The 21,105-nt window shown below is 42.3% G+C and overlaps 1 protein-coding gene across 1 annotated transcript in view; it reads right to left on the bottom strand.

Annotated features, from left to right (window-relative positions):
• The window catches only part of ATXN1 (ataxin 1), a 200,622-nt gene that overhangs the window by 144,914 nt on the left and 34,603 nt on the right, over nucleotides 1-21,105 (bottom strand). The window contains exon 3 of the mRNA XM_060110834.1: nucleotides 5,176-5,304. The gene's annotated coding sequence lies outside the window, so the exon portion shown is untranslated. The remainder of the gene's footprint in view (nucleotides 1-5,175; nucleotides 5,305-21,105) is intronic.

Below are 21,105 nucleotides of genomic sequence, written 5' to 3' on the forward strand. Positions count from 1 at the left end.
CCATGCGCCACAACTCCTGAGCCTGTGCTCTAGAGCCCGCAAACCACAACTATGGAGCCCACATGCCACAACTACTGAAGCCCGTGCACCTAGAGCCCATGCTCCGCAACAAGAGAAGCCACTGCAGTGAGAAGCCCGCTCACCACAACAAAGGGTACCCGCTCTTGCCGCAACTAGAGAAAGCCCGTGCACAGCAACGAAGACCCAACACAGCCAAAAATAAATTAATTAATTAAAAAAAAAAGAAAACAGATGTTGAAACACTAAAATCCCCCAACATAGTGAAATTAGCTGCTTGAAACCTATCTCACCTAAAAAGCATTTTATGCTTGTAGAAAGTGACTTTTTTGAATCATGTAACATTCTTATTCAGGTGTCTGCAAAAGGTTAACATAATCCTCAGGACATAGAGAAGACAGGTTAATTCTTTCAATCTAAGAGTCCCTCTCCCAGAATTTATTACATAGTAAGCACTGGAAATTTAATGTGAATATATGTTGAGGGAAGGAGGGGTTAAATGATTTTCTCGTCTTAAAAAAATGATTATTTTACAAAAGTGAAAACGTGGGAAATTAAAAGAACGAAATTATCTGTTTCTCTTTATACATTATTCCCAAAGAACAATTTATTTGCTGATAAGAACTATCAGATTTTGTTTTGGCTTCATGACAAAGTGTCATTTAGTTCCTATTTGTGCCTTACTTTTTCTCTAAGAAAGCAAAGGAGAAACAACAATCTTTTAGAGGAGCAATGAAAATAATTTAAATACTATGATATGCTATACTTGGAGAGAAAAGACTTACATCAGTCATTTCTATACAGTGCTATTCATTTATATTTATAACAAAGATGGTAGAGCTGATCAATCTCTGATCTCTGTCTGGAAGAATTTTCCGTGGCTTCAGATTCCCCTTCCAGGGCAGCACTCCCGCCCAGTCATCCTTGCCCTTCCTTCTTTCTGTGTGTACCGATTCTTCCACAGCAAGTGCTTCAAAGCCACATCACTTGAGAAATACATTTTTAGTTTCGGGTGTGGTTTCTGTCCGAAGTTCAGCTGAAAACACTACATTTTACACAGGTTGGGGAGGCACCATTCCTTTAAGTGGCCCAAGTTCTTGCTTCAGCTTTTGCCTCTAAATATTTATATAAAATGACCCTAAAGAAGAATGGTTCCCATGTCCTCCAAGTCCCCACTCTATGTCTTTGTCAGTGGTCACGGCTCATCATTCCCGATGGAAAGACATTTCTGGCTCTGAGGTCTCGTCTGCCCAGATGAAGAAGCAGTTAAAGACAAGACTAGGTTTATCATCTCTCCCTCCCTCGCCTTCTCAACACACACACACACACACACACACGGCATTGAAATCCAGACACACACACACACACACACACACACACACACGGCATTGAAATCCAGCCTCTGTTTCAAGGCCTAATTCAGGCGCTCAGCACTCTGTGAAGCCTTCCTTCCCTGAAAGCCCAAATCTGAAGAATCTTACTCATCAGGCCTTTCGGAGCACCCGACTCTGCCCCTCCGGAAGTGATTGGAGAGAGGAAAATCCCAGTGAGCAGTGAATGCAGACCACCCATCCCTGCATCCCTAACAGACCTGAGCACACCTGGGCACACAACCACCTTTTCACACATAGGATTCATTCAGTGAATTCGAAACTTAAATAGAACATAAACCCTTTTTACGTAACAGCAACTACTCAGTTAGAAAGCAGTCTGACCAGGCTGTGGACGCCTTCTCTTCCCCCACAGGACACGGATATTGTAGAAGATACAAGAACATTTGTCCTTTCACAACTTCTGAGGGTTCCAAGTATATCCCTTTGCCCCTCCGAGATGCTGAGGGGAGGAGGCTGAGCACGAGGGGAAGATGACACGAGGGGAACGGGGGTGCCTGCGATGGGCTGCCCTCTGCTGAGACTCAGGAAGTAGGGCTGACATCAACTCTCAGAAGTGGCAGCTCATGCAAGGCCCCCCACCCAACTGCAAGGCAGCAATGGCCGGGAATGAGTGACGCCGTCGGTAAGAAGCAATTGGAGGAAGTCTGGGAAGGGAAACACATGGGTGAAAGAGAATATTCCAGAAGACTTGAGGTTACACAAAGAACACCCAGAGTACTTTCATGAAATATGAGAGCCTCTTTGCCTTTATAACACGCAGGCCCACTGACAGGGCCAATACAAGCAAGGATTTAAAAAAATGAGACTTTACCCCCCTCATTTATCTAATAGTAAAATCTCCCCTTTCCTTCTGATCCCCTTACCTACTTAAGTTTTTGTTTTTCTATGATAGCGCTAGAGATCATAAAAAAAATTTGTTATCACAGATGGCAAATCTAAAAGGTACAAATTGACAGACACATAGGGAAATTCCCAAATCGCTCTGATTAGAGTGTGTATGTGTAATTCTCTCACTCTGGAGACTAGAAATTCAGCTCCCATTTTTCAAAGCTTATAAAGACAGCATAATGCTGTCTAAATAGGCACAGAGGTGTTTATTTGAGTCTTTCCATTTCTTCATAGGAATAATGTAACTCCTGCTCTCAGAGCAGTTACTCTGAAAAGGGGTCAATAAACACAGAAAATTCAAGAAACCTTGATCCCCGTGATCCTCAAAAGCCACATAGGATGATGCCTCCCCAAAAAAGTGTTTGTCAACTTCTCCCTGCATACCAGAGAAACACTCAATGGACTCAGTTTGTACCGGTGCACTATTTTTTTTTTTATTCCAAAGTATGCATCAACCAAAAGAAAATGAAAATGATGCTATTCAGTAAAGGGTGAGTTTCTAGGTAGCCTTGGCACTCCAAGTCCATCTGCCACTTTGAAAATAGATGTAAACATGAACAGTGATAAAGTGACAGGATTATAAGGCAACACCCCGACCCTTCACAGAATGCCAGGGCAGGCCGTTCACAAACAACCCATACAGCAAAGCACTCAAATGGAAAAGGAGAGGAAATACACACAGTGTAGAATTCAAGCATCAGAAAATCCCCAAACTCTACTGATAGTTCTATAAAGTCCCCCCCTTTTTTTTTAAACAAACCGTTTCCTTTCCCACATTGACTTATACACATCATAAACATTTAACATTTACTTCTAAGGAAAATACAATGAACTAGTCTCTCCACGTCTGCCTGCCTCTACCTGACCAAACTACTATGAGATTGAAGCAGTTCTCATCAGAACCATGTTTATGGTCCTTTTCTGAATGGCTTAGGCCCATACGTGAGAAGCCCGGGCATATGTTTATTCTGCTCTAGGTTGCTCAAAAATATTTACTGAATGCCCACTACAGGACAAACAGTATTTTAGGTGTTGTGGATTCACCAGGAATCATGATGATGATGATGATACCCCTGCTTTCATGGAGCTTACAGTCTAACTGAAGAGACGGATGATTAACAAATGCATGTATAATATGTAAGGTGCTTAAAAGAAAAATAAAGTAGGCTAGAGGATGAGAGGGATGGGGTGGGTGTTATTTAATAGAGGCCAGGGAAGGCTGCTTTAAAGAGGCAACATGGAGAAGACCTACTTAAGGAAGCTTAAGAGAAGCTTAGGAAAGAATTACAGATCGCTGCCTCCTTACCTATATACTAATATTTGAGTAGGGTACCTCCTACCCACCAACCAAGATGGCGACATCAATAAACAAGTAGCATAGAGCAATATACAGACTCAGAAACCAACACTTCATGGGGATCGGTGACTTGACCAAGGTTGCAGACTTACTGGACCACAGGACCAGGAATAGAATTTAGGTCAATAATTCCAGGAGCTGTATACTTTCTACCAGAACCAATGTGATCATATGTACAAAATGAAAGCACATGAAAAAACCGCATCTTCCTTCATCCATTTACTCTGAGGCACTGGGAGATTTTGAGTTCAATAAACTTACTTTAATATGACAATTCAACCCTCAGGAGGTATGGAGAAATATGCGTATTTAATACAAATTTTTAGAAAACCAATAAATAAAAACTCAGTGGAAATCTTTCTTTTCAATGCTTTTTCCCCCTGATATATGCCCTCATATTATTGCATTTTGCTCATTCAAAATAGCTCCCATAACTGAAAAATATGGTAATATATGCCTGGAAAAGTTTCTTGACCAAATTATTAAGAAGCTGAAAACTTAATATAAAGTTATTTTTATATATACACACACACACATATACATACATATATGTATATTATATATATATATTTGCATATATAATGTATAAAATACATATAGACACAGTATATATTGTGTCTATATATATATTATATATATAAAATATATATTTACACACACACAAAAAAAAAACCAAGTCGAAGTTGGCTCTTCATTTTCTAAAATTTGAAGGTAATATGTTCATAGGCCAGCCTGGGTTTCCTGTAGTTTTACTCTTTCCTGGTCAAATCTTTTCTAAACTTTTTTTCTTTTATGACGCAGTCTAGCAATGAGGTAAAACCTCCAGAAAGCAGCAGAGCTGGGCAAACCCGTAAGTTTTGTGCTGGATAAGCTTCTCGAAGCCTATAGTGTGCCTTCTCTTCAATTACTGGATCCTCAACCTCCTCACAAAAGGTGACCAGCAGCTGACACACAAAAACTGCTAATCTCAAAATCCCAACCCAGTAGCCTGATAAAAAGCAATAAATCAGCCAATTTTAAGCAAGAGAAGCACCGAACAGCTGACTGTACTTGCATACCTCAGATTTTTGAAAGCCAGAAAAACATTTCATTCCAATCAAAAACTTCACATAAATAAAATAATTGCAGGGTGCAAATCCTGGTTGGGAAACCTTAGCCTGGAAGAGTTTACCTCCTACCCACCAACCTAAAAGAACTGCCAGAGCCCAGTTTAAAGAGGCTGCTCTGAACTTGATACTATTTTAACTGCACCGGGAGAAAGGGCGTTCCTACACTGAAAGAGTCACTGTCTTCCACACTTGATCCATAAGAAGATAATGAGCAGTGGCCCACAGAGCTGAGAGAAAGTCAAGTTCATGGCAAATAAAAACAGAACCTCTCCCCTTAAAAAAAACGAAATGAATTGGAGGATCACCTAGAGCTAATGCTAATACCACTTCAGCACCCTGGCTCCTGCATCCAATGATTCACAAATCGTTACAAGGCAAGTCGCTGCAGAAGCAAATCTTGTTAACTTACAACATTCACTGTGCACGGTTCACAGGTAGCCCCAACCTGTCCTTCACCATGGAGACTTCCCAGAAGAAGTTGGAGCGCTCCTGGGCCCAGGCGTGTTCTTTCTTCCTTTCACAGGGAAGGGAGAAGTACCTAGCATAGGAACAGAACAAAAGAAAAAGAGAAAGGTGAATGCATCGTCAAATCCCTTGTTATCTCAACAAATGAAGTTCACGATCAATGAGACTGATGGATAATTCACCAAAGACCATTCTCCAGTACGCTTTGCTTAAAAAGGAAATGCAGTATTTTTGCTCTTGTCCCAGAAGACAGCACGGTGTGGCCAAGCCTCTCCCCCACCCCCACCCCCATCCCCACCCCAAGTTGAAGCCAATTCTGGGAGACTTCAGACGCAACCCAGCTGAGATGAACACTTGCAACACAGCCTCAAAATAAGCTACTTGAGTTTGCTCTCTTGCAAAAAAGGAGGGAGGTAGGGTGATCACCTTCTGCCATTTTCATACCTCACTGGGTGGTTGGGAAGACCAGTAAGATCACTCTGGCAAAGCACTCACAGTTCCCGAGAAGAAAGGCGCCACGTAAACACAAAGGATTATTAGTAGTCAGAAGCCTGTTACTGAGCTTGGAGCCAGAATATAAAAGCCAGCTTTGGCAAGGCACCCATAATCAACCATCCCTGGGGCACCCAAATGTCCAAATGTTTCTTCTTCCACCAAGGGGTCAAGGGAAGCAGAGGACTGGAAACAGAGGCATCTAGAATCTCAGGGAGAAGAAAAGTAAAGGCCTGGATCAGGAAGTGAAGAGGAAGAGGAGATGAAAACTGGTGAGAGAGGCATGTGCAGGAACACGATGATTTGGTCCACACCCCTCCCTCGGATCGCTGTTCTGCGGTGTTGAGTGCACTGGACATTTGCAGGGCTGTGAAATTTTCCACTTGGCCATTTGCCATTTCCACCCACCGAAGTGGCACACTGAGGCCTGATGGAAAAGGACTGGGTGATTTTTGTTTGTTTGTTGCTTTTAAAGAAAAGACCTATTCATACCCGGATTACGTTTACTCTCAATATCTCAGTAATATTTTCCACACCTGGATTTCTTGATTTTTTTTTTTCCCCTCTTGTAAGACAGGGCCAGGAAAAACTTTTCCTGGGTCAATATTATCAAGGTATTTTGACTTGTGTACTTTTGAGGAGCATGCTTGAGGTATGGAAGCTTCCACAAGTGGCTTTGGGGATGACAAGAAACAGAATTTCAATGCTACGCTAGAATCTTGTTTGCTTCCCAAATAAATCATCCACAAGTACCAGTCATGTTTTTCTTTCAAAGTCATAAGCGTACATTGAACAAAAATGGGAATCCCAGAATTAGCACTGTGGGTATAGGAATATTTTCGATGGAAAAATGTGATCTCTTATCTCAAAAAAAGGCAAGAATGAATAATATCAAATCTTAGATTTGGAACTGGCAAAAAACTGACAAATAGACCTCAAAATAAGGAATTTTTTTAAATGCAGAGAAATAAATTAGGATGAAAGGGAGAAAGGTGTCTGCTATTAATACAATTAACCATGACTTTTATAGTGAATTCAGTTTATAAAGTGCTTTTTTTTTTAATCGAGGTATAACTGACATAAAACATTATATTAGTTTCAAGTGCACCAATTGCTTTCTTATTCATTCATTCACTGGACACATTTTTTACTTGGTGCTTACTATATCCACCAGGTTCTATGTTCATAATGGTGAACAAAACAGACAAAGGACTGTGCCTTTAAGAAGCTCATTGCTGCAAGAGGAACAGATATTCAAGAATCAGAGCATACTATTTTTAATATTTGCATAAAATTCAAAAAGCAGATAGGCATTAAGAAGGACAAATAAACACTGTGATTTGCAATCACCCCATAATGGGGTAACGTCATTTAGAAGGAAGGTCTTTCTTACAAAAGTAACACTTAAACAGGGAAGTAAACGATGAGCAGGAGTTAACCTGCTCATCAAGTTTCCAGGCAGAGGAAACTGCCTCTGCATTATGTGAGCTGACTAGACCTGTACAATTAATTTCTGTTATTTCATCTTTTTCCCCTTTTTTTTCAATTGGGTCTTCTTGATCAAGAAATGAGCAACAGGGCTTCCCTGGTGGTGCAGTGGTTGAGAATCTGCCTGCTAATGCAGGGGACACGGGTTCGAGCCCTGGTCTGGGAGGATCCCACATGCCGCGGAGCAACTAGGCCCGTGAGCCACAACTACTGAGCCTGCGCATCTGGAGCCTGTGCTCCACAAGAGAGGCCGCGACAGTGAGAGGCCGGCGCGCCGCGATGAAGGGTGGCCCCCGCTCGCCGCAACTGAGAAAGCCCTCGCACAGAAACAAAGACCCAACACAGCCATAAATAATAAGTAAATAAAATTTAAAAAAAGAAAGAAATGAGTAACAGAACTGTTCTCAATACCTTGAAATAAGAAATGATTCTTCTTTCCAACTACTGGGCCATCAGAGCAACAAACTAGTAATTTCTGCTAGAGGAACATTATTCAGTGCAGGCATTACACTTGATGTGACAGAAAAGGAAGTCTCTGGCTTCCTAATGCATCAAGAATAACCCCATCATCACAATGAAATAAGACGAAGCTTCCTCTTAAAACCCTCCCCTAAAAGGGCTAAAAACACATCATATTACACGTAAACTTCTAAAAACAAAACAACAACAAAAAAACCCACTTCTTAGTACCTTCTATTAGGTTCCAAATTTGCTGGCTTCCTCTTGACTATTAGGATGTTTTTATTATTTCTCTCCTGGACTGAAATGGTATTTTTCCTCACTTTCTAGACTGTCCTGTGCACCTTCTCTTTTGGTTCTTGGTTTGGTATCTGTTTATTTACCCAGGTAGGCAGCATGATGCACAGAAATAAAAAGCGACGGAAATGTTGTGTTCATCTGAACTGTCTTCTTGTTCCCTACCATCCCAGAGCCAGTACAACTTAATTTTTCCACTAAGGAAAATCAGGAATTTGCTTTCTTCATCCTACAAAACGAAGGCATCCTCAGACAGGCTCATTCATGTTCTCCCGCGAATGGAGTAAGTTTGAAAGTCTGTCTGAAATGAATAAGCCAAACTTCTATTTGAGCCTGTTTTCATTTAAGACACTGGATAAAATGTAGTATCTCCTACATATTTGGTTCCTCATATAACCCAAAATATTAATAATCCTCCAAGTTCAAAGTCGTGAAATCCAAACCCTCACTTTGACTTAGGAGTTCTGACAAGCTTTAGCACACTCAGGAAGAAAGAGCATGAAGAAAACCTTTTTGAAGCCAAGTTGTCCAAAACCCTGTCATGAGACCTGGGAAACTATGCCAGGCTGACGGTTTCATCCTCCGTCCAGAGAGGAAAATAACACAATGCCAATTTCTCCTTCCCCTGACTGCCCACAGCACTTACAGCCTTTACCGAGCATTCTGACCCGAGGTTCTTTTCAATTCAGCACTGTTATATAAATCCAGTGGAGTATAAAAAGACAATGTGCGTCTTCAAAGGCTCCCAAAGTTTACAAGCTCCTTGATGAAAGAAACCTTGCCATGCCCTTCTTTTGCAGCCTCCTGGAAGTGTTGAGCAGAAGAGCCTGCACTTAACTTAAATGATCCATATCCCAAACCAGTTCTACGACTTAACCTTTATGGCAAACGAAGCACTGCTCTACAGCTATAATTTAAGCCCTTCTCACTTTTCTGCCCTCCAGGGACTTGGAGGTCCTGTATGCCTATCATCCAAATGAAAGTCCTGCGTGAACTTGAGAACAATTAAGTTATAACTTACCCTTCTCTCTCCTGTTCTTCCAATCCATTATATTTTAGGTCACTAATGGCTTTTGAGCACTTGCCATCTCCTTTCAAGATTTACAACCCCTCCCCCCATCACCAGGAGCCTTTAACCTTGATCCTCCTAGCTTTTCAAAAGCCACCATTAAGGAAACCCTCGTGGTACATGGAGGAGAGATGCGGATGCTCTGAGGCAGTGGCTCGCAAACCTGAACCGGCATCAGAAACACCTGGAGGTCTTGCGAAACCATGTTGCTGGGTCCCACCCCCAGAATGTCTGATCTAGGAGGTCTGAGGCGAGGCCAAAGAACCTGCACTTTTAACAGGTTCCCAGGTGATGCTGAGGCTTCTGGTCCAGGGACCACACTTTGGGAACCACTGCTCTAAGTGTGAAGTCTTTCTGTCAATTATGTGGCCAGACAGAGGCTAAGGATCTTGAGTATATTTAATCACTTTAAGGTGGGTACATTGGAATAAACAGGTATCATTCCTTCCAAAGAAGTGACAAATGACCAAACAACCCAAAAAGCCTACACCACTTTATAATCTGTGAAAACTTTTTGTGGCTCTTAGTCTGTCTCCTACTGGCTCCAAGTCCTGTTGGGATCAATTCTGCCCTCTGTCTCTCCTTCAATCTTCCCCCGCCGCCACCAGAAACTTCTTCGCAGCCTAAAACGTAATCATTGCTATCCCTGAAAGATCTTCCCCAGACCCTAATACATTCCCAAATGGCTGTCACCGCTCCCCTGTTCACCATAAAACATGTTAAAGTGTAGTATAAATTCAACACTGTACTTCATCGGGTACCTCTTAAAACCCTTAGAGTTTGATTTCAACACTTTTTTTTTTTTTAAAGTAAACTTCCTTCTCTTTTAAAGGTCAGGAATGGTTTCCTGTCTTCTAAATGTAGTGGCCTTTTCCTAACTGACTCTCCTATAATACTTGATAAGGTAGTTCCTTAAATTTTCTTTTTATTTAGTGAACTAGCATTTTTGCCTGGACAGCATCTTTCTGGAATGACCTCTCCCCCATTTTCTTTGTTATTTGGGCTGGGTTGACCTCATGCCTTGGGCCCAAAGACAGGCATATGCAAACTATTATATATAGGATGGATAAACAACAAGGTCCTACTGTACAGCACAGGGAACTATATTCAATATCGTGTGATAAACCATAATGGAAAAGAATATAAAAAGAGCATGTATGTATAACTGAGTAACTTTGCCATACAGCAGAAATCAACTCAACATAATGAATCAATTATACTTCAATAAAATTTTAAAAATAAATAAATAAAGATGGGCATATGATCTAGGCTTGGAGAATCAGAATACATATCCCTCTTGCCATGATGACAGGATGTAGGGATGGGCATGTAACCAAAGCCACACCAATCAAAGGCCTCTCTCAGACTGGCTGGAACTAAGAGGAATGAGATGCCCTCTCCATGGAAGCATGGTCTACTCAGAGCTATTTTTCCCACCTTGTGAGGAAAGCCCACATGAGGGTGAAGCTCTGCAGCAGGGAACGAGGCTGAAAGACAGAACATCTGAGTCCTGATGACAGTGAGGTCCCTTGGATCCAGCCATGCCAAAAGTTACATTCATTCCTGTATTTTTTAGTTACATTGTGATAGACAAAATTCTAAAGTGGCTCCCAAGATTGCCCTGTCCCCTGGTGCCCACACACCCTCTCTCCTAGTTATTCAATCAAACACAATCTGGGTGCTGCTGCTGCTGTGAAAGATTTTGCAGATAAAATTAACATCCCAAATCAAGTGACCTTAAAACAGAAAGCCCAGCCTTGGTGGGCCTGACCTAATAAGGCGAGCCCTTCCAAGGGACAAGCTCTTCCAGGAATGAGATTCAAAACATGAAAGAACACATTTGGGGGTGGGAGGGGGCATGGCTCTCACCAGGAGCTAAGAGGGGTGTCCAACCCATAGCCAGCAAAAGAATAAGGGCCTCAGTCCTACAACCACAAGGAAGTAAATTCTGCCAATAACCGCAGGAGCTTGAAAAAGGACGGCAAGCCCCAGATGAGAATGCAGCCCAGCTAACACCTTGATTTCAGCCTTAGGAAGCCCTGAGTAGAAAATCCAGCTAAGCCATGGCTAGACTTCTGACCTACAGAAATGGTGGTTTTAAATCACTATGTTTATGATAATCTGCTCTGCAGCAATAGAAAACTAATACATAGGTGATACAATAAATTCTTTTCTTGTTTGTTTGTTTAAATCACTCTGAGTTTTACTTGTCTCTTGCAACCAAAATGTCCCAGTACTACTCTTGATTTCTGAAACAGTACTATTCTGATGTTCCTTACAGCACTGACTGCTGCTCCTCTTTCTTGGGTTTTGTCCCTTCCTGTTATTCCTTCTAACCCTAGGATATGTACCCTCCAAGGTGACGTTCTCGACTCTCTTCTCCTTCTATAATAATTTCCTTGTATTGCATATGATTCTTAAATCTGTATCCTGGCTTCTCCCTCAATAAGCTGCTGGATATATGCAGTATAAATAAATTATGTCTGTTTCAAAACGTCTATTTTTTTCCCCCAAACCAGTCCTCCTTTTATTTCTGATTCATGCTAATGGCACAGTTGTCTTCTCTTTTCTCCCAGAGTCTACCAGTTGTCAAGTCCCATTAAGCATGCACTCTACACCCACGCTGCCACGCTGGCTCAGACTGTGTCCTCTCATGGCAGCCTGCTAATGGTCTTCCTGCCTTCAATACTCTCCCTGCAAACCTCTGAGCCATCCCTGTTGGATCCTGAAGTCAATTATACAACTTCTCCATGCCACACCTTCACGGGTTCCTGCAGCTTGCTGAAAATCTCCTAAAATCTGATGTTGAAGATCTTTACCATCGGGCTTCCCTGGTGGTGCAGTGGTTGAGAGTCCGCCTGCCGATCAGGGGACACGGGTTTGTGCCCCGGTCCGGGAAGATCCCACATGTTGCAGAGCAGCTAGGCCCGTGAGCCATGGCCGCTGAGCCTGCGCGTCTGGAGCCTGTGCTCCACAACGGGAGAGGCCACAACAGGGAGAGGCCCGCGTACCGCAAAAAAAAAAAAAAAAAAAAAAAAAAAGATCTTTACCATGTAACCCCAACATGCTTTTCCAGCTTCATTTCCCACTGCTCCCCTTATGCGTGTTGTACCAGCCAAACTGAGCTCATCTCTTCATCTCCGAGAGCTCACGTTTCTACTGTCTATGTAAACGTTCAGGCTGTACCTCCAGGACCAGCTCAAGTCCTGCCTTTTCCGATCAGTCTTTCCTTCATCCTCCTGTGCTACAGCTTTCTCAATCAGAAGTACTTTTTTTTGTTCCTGGATGTGAACTCCTATGGTTTTTATTCCTTTTCCCGGGGATACTAATCATTTTATTCCTTTTACCCTCCAACAGGCACCATTTCTCCAGACTGTAGTGAACTTGGCAAAGGCAGGGTCTGTGTCTGTCTTCTCTTGGTAAGTGCCATAGTGCTTCTGCAAAGGGTAACCCTTTGACGAATACTTGTTGATTACCTGACCGAGAATGTGGTATTTTCCTTTCTTCCCTCTGACGTGTCCTCAAGTCTCCTTACTCTGTGAGCTCCTTGCTGGTGGCTTGGAGAAAAATCATGACATGAGCCAATATGGAAACTGCTCAGTCAACTGATGAAATGCTCCGTAAAAGCCTTTTTTTTTTTTTTTTTTTTCCCCCAACTCAGGCCCAAAGCTGACTCTTCGTATTTTCTTTCTGAGGGAGAAAGGAGCAGCCAAGGTTGCTGCCAACTGTAGAGTTCAGAAATGCCTCCTGTGGATCAGCTCAGCCCAGAGGGTCCAGAGCCTCTGTCTCCACCCTGCTCACAAGGGAGCATCCATGGCAATCGGGGAGGGGGGGTAACTCCCCTTTCCCAGGAACGGCAACACAGAACTTCCTGAAAGTATAGATGTCCAGTAAGACTTCAAGAGGAGCTAGAGGGAGTTGACCAGTGGGATGAAGCCCAAACCTAGGGTATTCTGAAGAATGTGACTTGTTCATCACATCATGCCGTCCCTCTTCAATCAACAGATCAGTAATGTGTGTGATTTATCCATTGTAAAATCTTATTCCAAACTGGCAGTCCCTGAATATGTAAGCATGCACTTGGGACATTCTCTACTGATATTCACTGGTTTGTGCTTAGGTAATGAAAACTGAAAGTAGCACCTGCCGAAAGAACACATAATCAGAGATAAACATGCTAGAAAAAAATCCTATGATGAAACATTAAAATAAAAATTAATTCATGTCGATCCATGCCACTGTTTCCTAGGATTAGCACAGCTTATCACAAAAGGTAAGGCTTTATCCACACACATATAGACGCGGCAGGTGTCTGTATTTGTATGCTGGTTATATCTCCTTACTGCTATAAAGCAAAGTTTGCTAAGAAATAAAATTATGCACCCAGAGAAAAGTATGTCTGCATATCAAGAAGAAAAGGAAAAAAATAAACAAGATATACCTAATCTGCACTGAACAGCCATAGAATGACATCTCCAGGAAATTAGGATTTTAAAGACCAAGATGGCTTGTGCTCCTAATTGACAATTTCTCCCTGGCCCTGTTTAATACTCTGATTCCAAAGGAGATTGCTAAAGCCCAACAGGAGGCACTGTGGCTCAGGAGACAGAACAATCTGGATCAAGAAGCTTAGAGACCACACTGCGGCTCTACATCCCCTGGGTTACAAGTCCCTTTCAGGCTGCCAGGAGCCATCACACACCTTCTCCTGGGAGGAGAGTTTTATTCATGCCTGATGGAGAAGGTCAGTGATTAGTCTGGGTGTTGCAGAAGTGCGTGGTAAAAATGGAGACGGTGGCGACTGAGCCTGTGCTTCATGCCTTGATCGCTTATAAAGCGTTTACAAATCATGAGCTGTTACGGTTCCTGAGTAGCCTCTGCGAGGAATCCCCTGGCTTTACATGTCATTCTGTGTCTGCTCTATTTTTCTCTCCTTTTTATAACAAAATTAGTAAAAATCCTAAGAAAAAAATTTGAATATGTGCCTCTCATTCTCTTCCTGCCATAATATTAGGAGTTGTATGATAGTACCCTCAAGTATTTTGTTTGGCCTGACTTCACAAAATACCAAATGGTAAGTCAAAGTATTATAAAATAACAAGACAGAATCCCCATACACTCTCCAGCCCAATGCTTTTGGACAGATGCAGAACTCAAAGGTATTAAAAGCAGAACTTTGGAAGCATCCTATCAAAGCCATGACTTCCTCTTTACTTAATGAAATGTTTCTACGTAAAAGCATGGCTTCAACCAGGACCTTCAACCATGCTTTAAAAGTTATAGTATTGGGCTTCCCTGGTGGCACAGTGGTTGAGAGTCCGCCTCCCGATGCAGGGGACACAGGTTCGTGCCCCGGTCCGGGAAGATCCCACATGCTGCGGAGCGGCTAGGCCCGTGAGCCATGGCCGCTGAGCCTGCGCGTCCGGAGCCTGTGCTCCGCAACGGGAGAGGCCACAACAGAGAGAGGCCCGCGTACCGCAAAAAAAAAAAAAAAAAAAAAAAAAAAAGTTATCGTATCTTACGTGATTAAAGGCTATTCAAACATCTTTTGAAAAACAGAATTATTTCCCCAAATTCAAAATCAGCAACAGTTTAACTATCCAACGTTGCATAATGTTTGGATCAACAGGATTTCCATAATTACATTAAATCAACCTCATTTGTCTTTTGTACGTTTTATTAAATTGAAAGCCAAAAAATATAATGACTCTGTATTTTATCCCTTTTTTTCATACTATTCCAGGTCGCTGCCTCCTTGTTTAAATATCACAACTTTCTGATGCAATCAGAACAAAAGCATTAGAAGACAAAGGCACTATTTAAAACTTCTCTTTTGGAGGAGGCTTAACAAAACTATTCTAGCTTAAAACTGAGATTTCAATGGTCTCAGCTGCGAAGACCAAGGAACAGAAATGCCACTTGGCATTAAATCTAGGGATTACCTGTTGAAACACCAAAGGCAGGTAGACTTTGATGTGGGTTACTTGGTGCCGGGAAAGTACCAAGAAATACAATTATTCTTTTTTTATGAATATGGGGTTGAAGATTTGATACTGTATTTGGAGCAAAGATTTGCTGCGTGGGGGGTGTGGAGGGAGAGAGGCTGGGAGCAGGCACACACACACATACCTGCTTGAACCACATACAAGTAATGCTGTATAACAAAGTACCTCCTATTCCCTAATAGGGAAGAAACTCTGTATATTCTATTACAAGTTAATCACCAAAGGAATGTTGCCTATAAGCTTAAGTTACACATAATGGCCCATTCCTGGGAACCCTGCCTCCCAGGTAATGAGCATTAAGCTAAAGTACCTTTGTTTAGCTCATGGGAAACATCCTCACCACACCCACCTGTGGAAGACTGCAGGAAGGGGGCTTACCCTGGTGGTGCAGTGGTTGAGAATCTGCCTGCCAATGCAGGGGACACGGGTTCGAGCCCTGGTCTGGGAGGATTCCACATGCCACGGAGCTGCTAGGCCCGTGAGCCACAACTACTGAGCCTGCGCGTCTGGAGCCTGTGCTCCGCAACAAGAGAGGCCCGCGCACTGCAATGAAGAGTGGCCCCCGTTTGCCACAGCTGGAGAAAGCCCTCGCACAGAAACGAAGACCCAACACAGCAAAAATAAATAAATAAATAAATAAAACCACATTAGAGAATGGCTGAAAACACTTTAAAAAAAAAAGAAGAAGAAGAAGAAAGACTGCAGGAAGGAAGAAATTAACACATCGGGAGGCTGACCATAACCAGAAAATGTTTGACTTTACTCCCTCCCCTTTTAGTAGAAAAGAAGCCTGCATTCTAACTCAGGCAAGATGGTTCTCTGGGACACCGTCCACCATCTTCTTGGTCTGCAGGCTCTCTGAATAAGGTTGCTATTCCTGGCCTCAACAACTTGTCCCTCAATTTATTGGCCTGTCCTGCAGCAAGCCGAAGGAGCTTGGACTCAGTAACAAAGCCACTTGCGACAATGTTTTAAGGTCAAATAAAGGGCAATATCAACTAGCACAGGACCCCAGCAAGATACAGCCACAGTTGGCCTGCAGAGTCCTGAAACTCAATTAAAATACCTGATCACATTTCATTAAAAATCACAAGGAAATTCCTTACATAATGAGGATCTTAAAAGTTTCCTGCATCAGTTTAAAAACAAACTTAAAACTCTTTAGAATTAGCAACACCTGTTTGTCACATGCCTCTGGAACCCATATGGTAGGGAACGGCGCACCCCCATTCCTACTTGAAGAATGAATAACAGACTTTCTCCCCACCATCTTCGTCTTCCAGGTTTAGGGGGTTTATCCTAATATCATGGCTCTAGGGGATTCTCACACTTAGAACTCCTCGCCTATCAAAAGAGGAGAAAAATCTCACTCCTTAATTGTTTTGTCGAATAAGCTCTCCGAAGTTCATTTTTGTTACCTTTTTCAGGCAAAATAAGAGGCCTTTTACAAAAATTCTATTGCTAAAACAATGGAATTCTCTTGGGAATGACTTCGTTATGGAAATGAAGTGACAGCTCCTTTTATCTAGCCAGGCAGAAAGTCTGCATTTATAAAAGGCATTCAGAGCACTCAAGTGCTGTGCGTGGGAGGACAGAAAATGCTATTTTTAATTCAGATCTCAGCATTCCTCCCATACAGGTCTTTCAGTATAATCATACTAATACTGATCTAAAAGGAAAAAAAGCCTCCCAATTTCTGCTGACCCCAGCAGAAAAAGAGGGGGTGGAAAGAAAGAAATTAAGAGAATGTTGAATACAGCTTCCTTCCACTTTAAGACCACTCTGCAGGCTCAGAGATCAACCTCCAAGGCTATCAGAGCTGACTATTACCCAGAATGAAAGGGACTTCAGCTCTGTAACAGCCTAACATCTTCTCATACAAATTTACATGTTCGTACCGGTGATTTTCACTGTCCTGAGCTTGCAGGAGTCACCTGAGCCTGCCAGGAGAGGCTATGCGGGTTCTCCCATCTGTCCCCAAGAGTCTACATTCCGTGGTGATGCTGTGATGGATGAGTCCACTGAAACCCAATTTCAAATTTTAGAAACTGGAAGCCCTCTTGGGTAAAGGGGGAGGCACCTGAGCTGCTGCGTGGGCAGATGCAGAACTTTCCGGCTCAGGTGTGGAATCTGCACAGGGACCTTTTACATGGCTGCCATGTTCCCCTGGCTCTGCTGGGGACCAAAGCCTGAGGAGGAGTGATGAATGTGGTGCTGGTAAGAAGTGAAGACCAGTATAGATGACTCTCTGCAGAAGCTGACACTGGACGGGAAAAAGTAGAGGATGAGAGTGGAATCACAAAGGATAAATGATAGAACAAGATCCTTTAGTAATGGCTAAGGGGTTGGTTTAAGACCAAAAGTGAAAAACTGAAGAACAGATGGGGTCAGAGAGAGAGTTTTTAATTGAGGTAAAATTCACATAACATAAAATTCACCATTTAAATCCTTTTTAAAGTGTACAATTCAGTGGTTTTCATTACATGCACAATGTTGTACAACCATCACCATTATCTAATTCCAGAAGATTTTCATCCTCCCCCAAAGAAACCCCATACCCATCAGTCACCCCCCATTCCCTCCTCCTTCCAGCCCCTGGCAACCACTGATCTGCTTTCTGGGTCTATGGATTTGCCTATTCTGGATGTTGCATCTAAACGGAATCATACAATATATGGCCTTTTGTGTCTGGCTCCTTTCACTGAGCATAACGTTTCCAGGATCAGTACTTCAGTCCTTTTTTGGCTGAATACTGGCTGCATTGCACGTATATACCATAGTTTGTTTATCCATTCATCAGTTGATGGACATTTGGTTTGTTTCCACTTTCTGGCCATTATGAAGAATGCTGCTATGAACATTCTTGTAGATGTTTTTGTTTGAATGACTGTTTTCAATTCTCTTGGGTATATACCAAGGAGTGGAACTGCTGGGTCATGGTAATTCTGTGTTTAACCTTTTGAGGAAATGCCAAACTCTTTTCCACAGTGGCTACACAATTTTAAAGCAATTTATGAGGGTTCCAATTTCTCCATATCCTTGCCAATATTTGTTATCTTCCTAACTTTTTATTATGGCCACCCTGACGGACATAATGTGGTATCTCACTGTGGTTTTGATTTGTATTTCCCTAACCACTAAAGATGTTGAGCATCTTTTCAACGTGCTTATTGATCATTTGTACATCTTTTTTGGAGAAATGTCTATTCAAGTCCTTTGTCCATTTAAAAATTGAGTTGTCTTTTGGTTGTGAAGTTCTAAGAGGTCTTTACATATTCCAGAAACTAGACTCTTATCAGATACATGATTTGCAAATATTTTCTCCCATTTGTGGGTTGTCTTTTGACTTCCTTGACAGTGCCCTTTGATTCACAAGAGTTTTTTTTTTTTTTGATGAAGTCCAGTTTACTTTCTTATGTTACTTGTGCTTTTAGCATCATATCTAAGAATCCACTGTCAAATCCAATGTCATGAAGATCTATTCCTATGTTTTATTCGAACAGTTATATAGTTTAAATGGATTAACAACCTAAATGGAAGAGCTAATTTTTTGCATATGGTGTGAAGGCTCTAACTTCATTATTTTGCATGTGTCCCATGTGTCTTTTCCAGCTGTCCCAGCACCACTTGTTGAATAGAGGTCACAGGTTTGAATATGGAGTGATTTTAGTTCATTCTTTAAAAAGTTTTCTTCCAAAAATATATATCATTTTGCAAATTTACTTAACTGACTTTTGGTTACAGTGAATACAAGTGAATCAACTTGTTTTCCTCGTCTCACATTTTGAGAATGTAGCAAGTTTTCAAGAACCTTGACTCACCAGGGCCATAATCCTGAGCTTTAGGGAAGTCAACAAGCTCTTGGTGGTGCTTTTGCAAGGACTAATTTCCAAACGCAACAAGTAGCTTGAAATTGCTGGTGTTTCCATTATTTTCGTTCCATTTGTTGCCATGTTTCTTCTGCTCTAGTGAGCTGCTCCTGTCCTCAGCTTTCTAGAGACCTCTGTTCTTGTTCCCACCCCAATACCTGCTTATTAATATTGGCTCTTTGCAGAGAATTTAGTAATCTAACTCACAGTGAGTCAGGTATAATATTCTTCTAGCATGATGTTTAAGTCCTTGTTTTGTTTAAGCAAAAAGAATAAAGTATAGGTTGTAGAATTCTAGGTATCATCCAGTCAGCCAGTAGAAGAACTGGAGACTTCCAAATCCCTCTAAATCATCATTTCTCAAACTTGGCTGCACATTGAGATCACCTGGGAAGCTCTAAAAACACTGCTGCCTGGGATCCACCAGCAGAGCTCCTCACTTAATTGGTCTGGGGTGCAGCCCAGGCAACAGGATTCTGATGTGCAGGCGAGGGGGGAGCCCGCCCCCTGCAGTCAGGTATCTGAGGTTGCTACTTACTCCTCTGGGTCTCTAAGTCAGCTCTTCCTGCCACTGCTCGCAGGCAGTTAGGGATGTACACTCATCCATTTTTTTTTAAGTTTTATAATTTCTGATTAAAACTAACACACACAGTTCTCTATAGTCATTTTCATTTAATCTTCCCAAAAACCGTGGGAAAGGAGTTTTTTTTTTTTTTTTTTTGCAGTACGCGGGCCTCTCACCACTGTGGCCTCTCCCGTTGCGGAGCACAGGCTCCAGACGCGTAGGCTCAGCGGCCATGGCTCACGGGCCCAGCCGCTCCACAGCATGTGGGATCTTCCCGGACCGGGGCACGAACTCATGTCCCCTGCATCGGCAGGCGGACTCTCAACCACTGTGCCACCAGGGAAGCCCAGGAGATTTTTATTATTATTATTATTATTATTATTATTATTATTATTATTAACGGCTGTTGAGGAATCACACTCTGACAGATGAAGCAATAGCCCCAGATCACAGCATCTGAAGTGGCAGGGAAGGGATTTTCAGTGCAATTCTTCCAACCCCAAAGTCTATCATTTATGCTGTCTCTCTCAGTAATTTTAAAGGGGCCAAAAGTTATGAATGCGGTCATATAATTTGGTACTGGGGCCCATGGGGGAAACAGCAACTGTACATCTTCCGTCCAGCACCCATTTTGCAAGATGGGGCTGGGGAATACATACAGAAAAGAATGGTGGGCACTGTCCCTGCTACTTACTGTTCTTTCTCTCTGTTGCATGTACGTGGGTGTGTGAATGAGTGTGAGTGTGTGTGTGTGTGTGTCTCTCCATACAAGGGAAGTGGGCTTCAGGGGTACACCCGAATTCAGGAAGGTATGACATGACTCCAAAACTGTAGCTGGGTAGGGTTTCCAGAGATGGTGGGACAACAGAAATTCTCTCCAGTATGGGATAAGACTGTCAACAGGCCATGAGACACCTTTATTGTGGTACAAAAACAACGAACACAGAGGAAACTAACACTTCGTTCACTTGTGAATTCAGTCTCATGCCCAAATATGATTACCAAGCTCAATCAGTGGGAAACAAAGACCCAAGGATATCAGGCAAAAACGCCCGTACTTAAATATTCCTATTCTTAGAGTAGAGAAGACACAACATCTACATGATATCATCCTGCCTGTCAAAGCACGGGACACATTCACAAGCCTTTCCACCATAGTAGAAAAGTAGAAAAAAGAATTGATAAAACATATTGGTTATGGTAGGAGAAGCTGGGAAGTGAATTTCAAGTCACTTTTCCCTCCTCTTTCTAATTGGTGCACTCAAACAAATGTGTGGGTCCATGCATGAATGTGTGTGCAACTACACACATACACATACATACCAGGCCTGTAGGAAAACAGATTTCAGTCTGTTCATTTTGCATAGATCTGAAAGACTGGGGGCAGTGGGCTGCAATGCTTTAATTCTGTCTCTGTGTATTACTATGTAAGGAAACTGGGAGAATTTCTATACAACAGATTGGGAGCTGGAAAGGAGTAAGAATTTGCTGGAGGTTTTCTTAGGCCAGTGTCAGAAGTTGGTTTGATGAGAAAAGTTTTCACAAGTGGGAGTTGTAGCTGCTTGTCTCTTAATTGTAGTGAATCTGTCAACTTTCTTTCCAGTGTATCAAGACTTTACTCTTCAAAATC

Source organism: Mesoplodon densirostris, chromosome 10 (assembly GCF_025265405.1).
Source record: "Mesoplodon densirostris isolate mMesDen1 chromosome 10, mMesDen1 primary haplotype, whole genome shotgun sequence".
In the NCBI taxonomy this organism is placed as follows: Eukaryota; Metazoa; Chordata; class Mammalia; order Artiodactyla; family Ziphiidae; genus Mesoplodon; species Mesoplodon densirostris.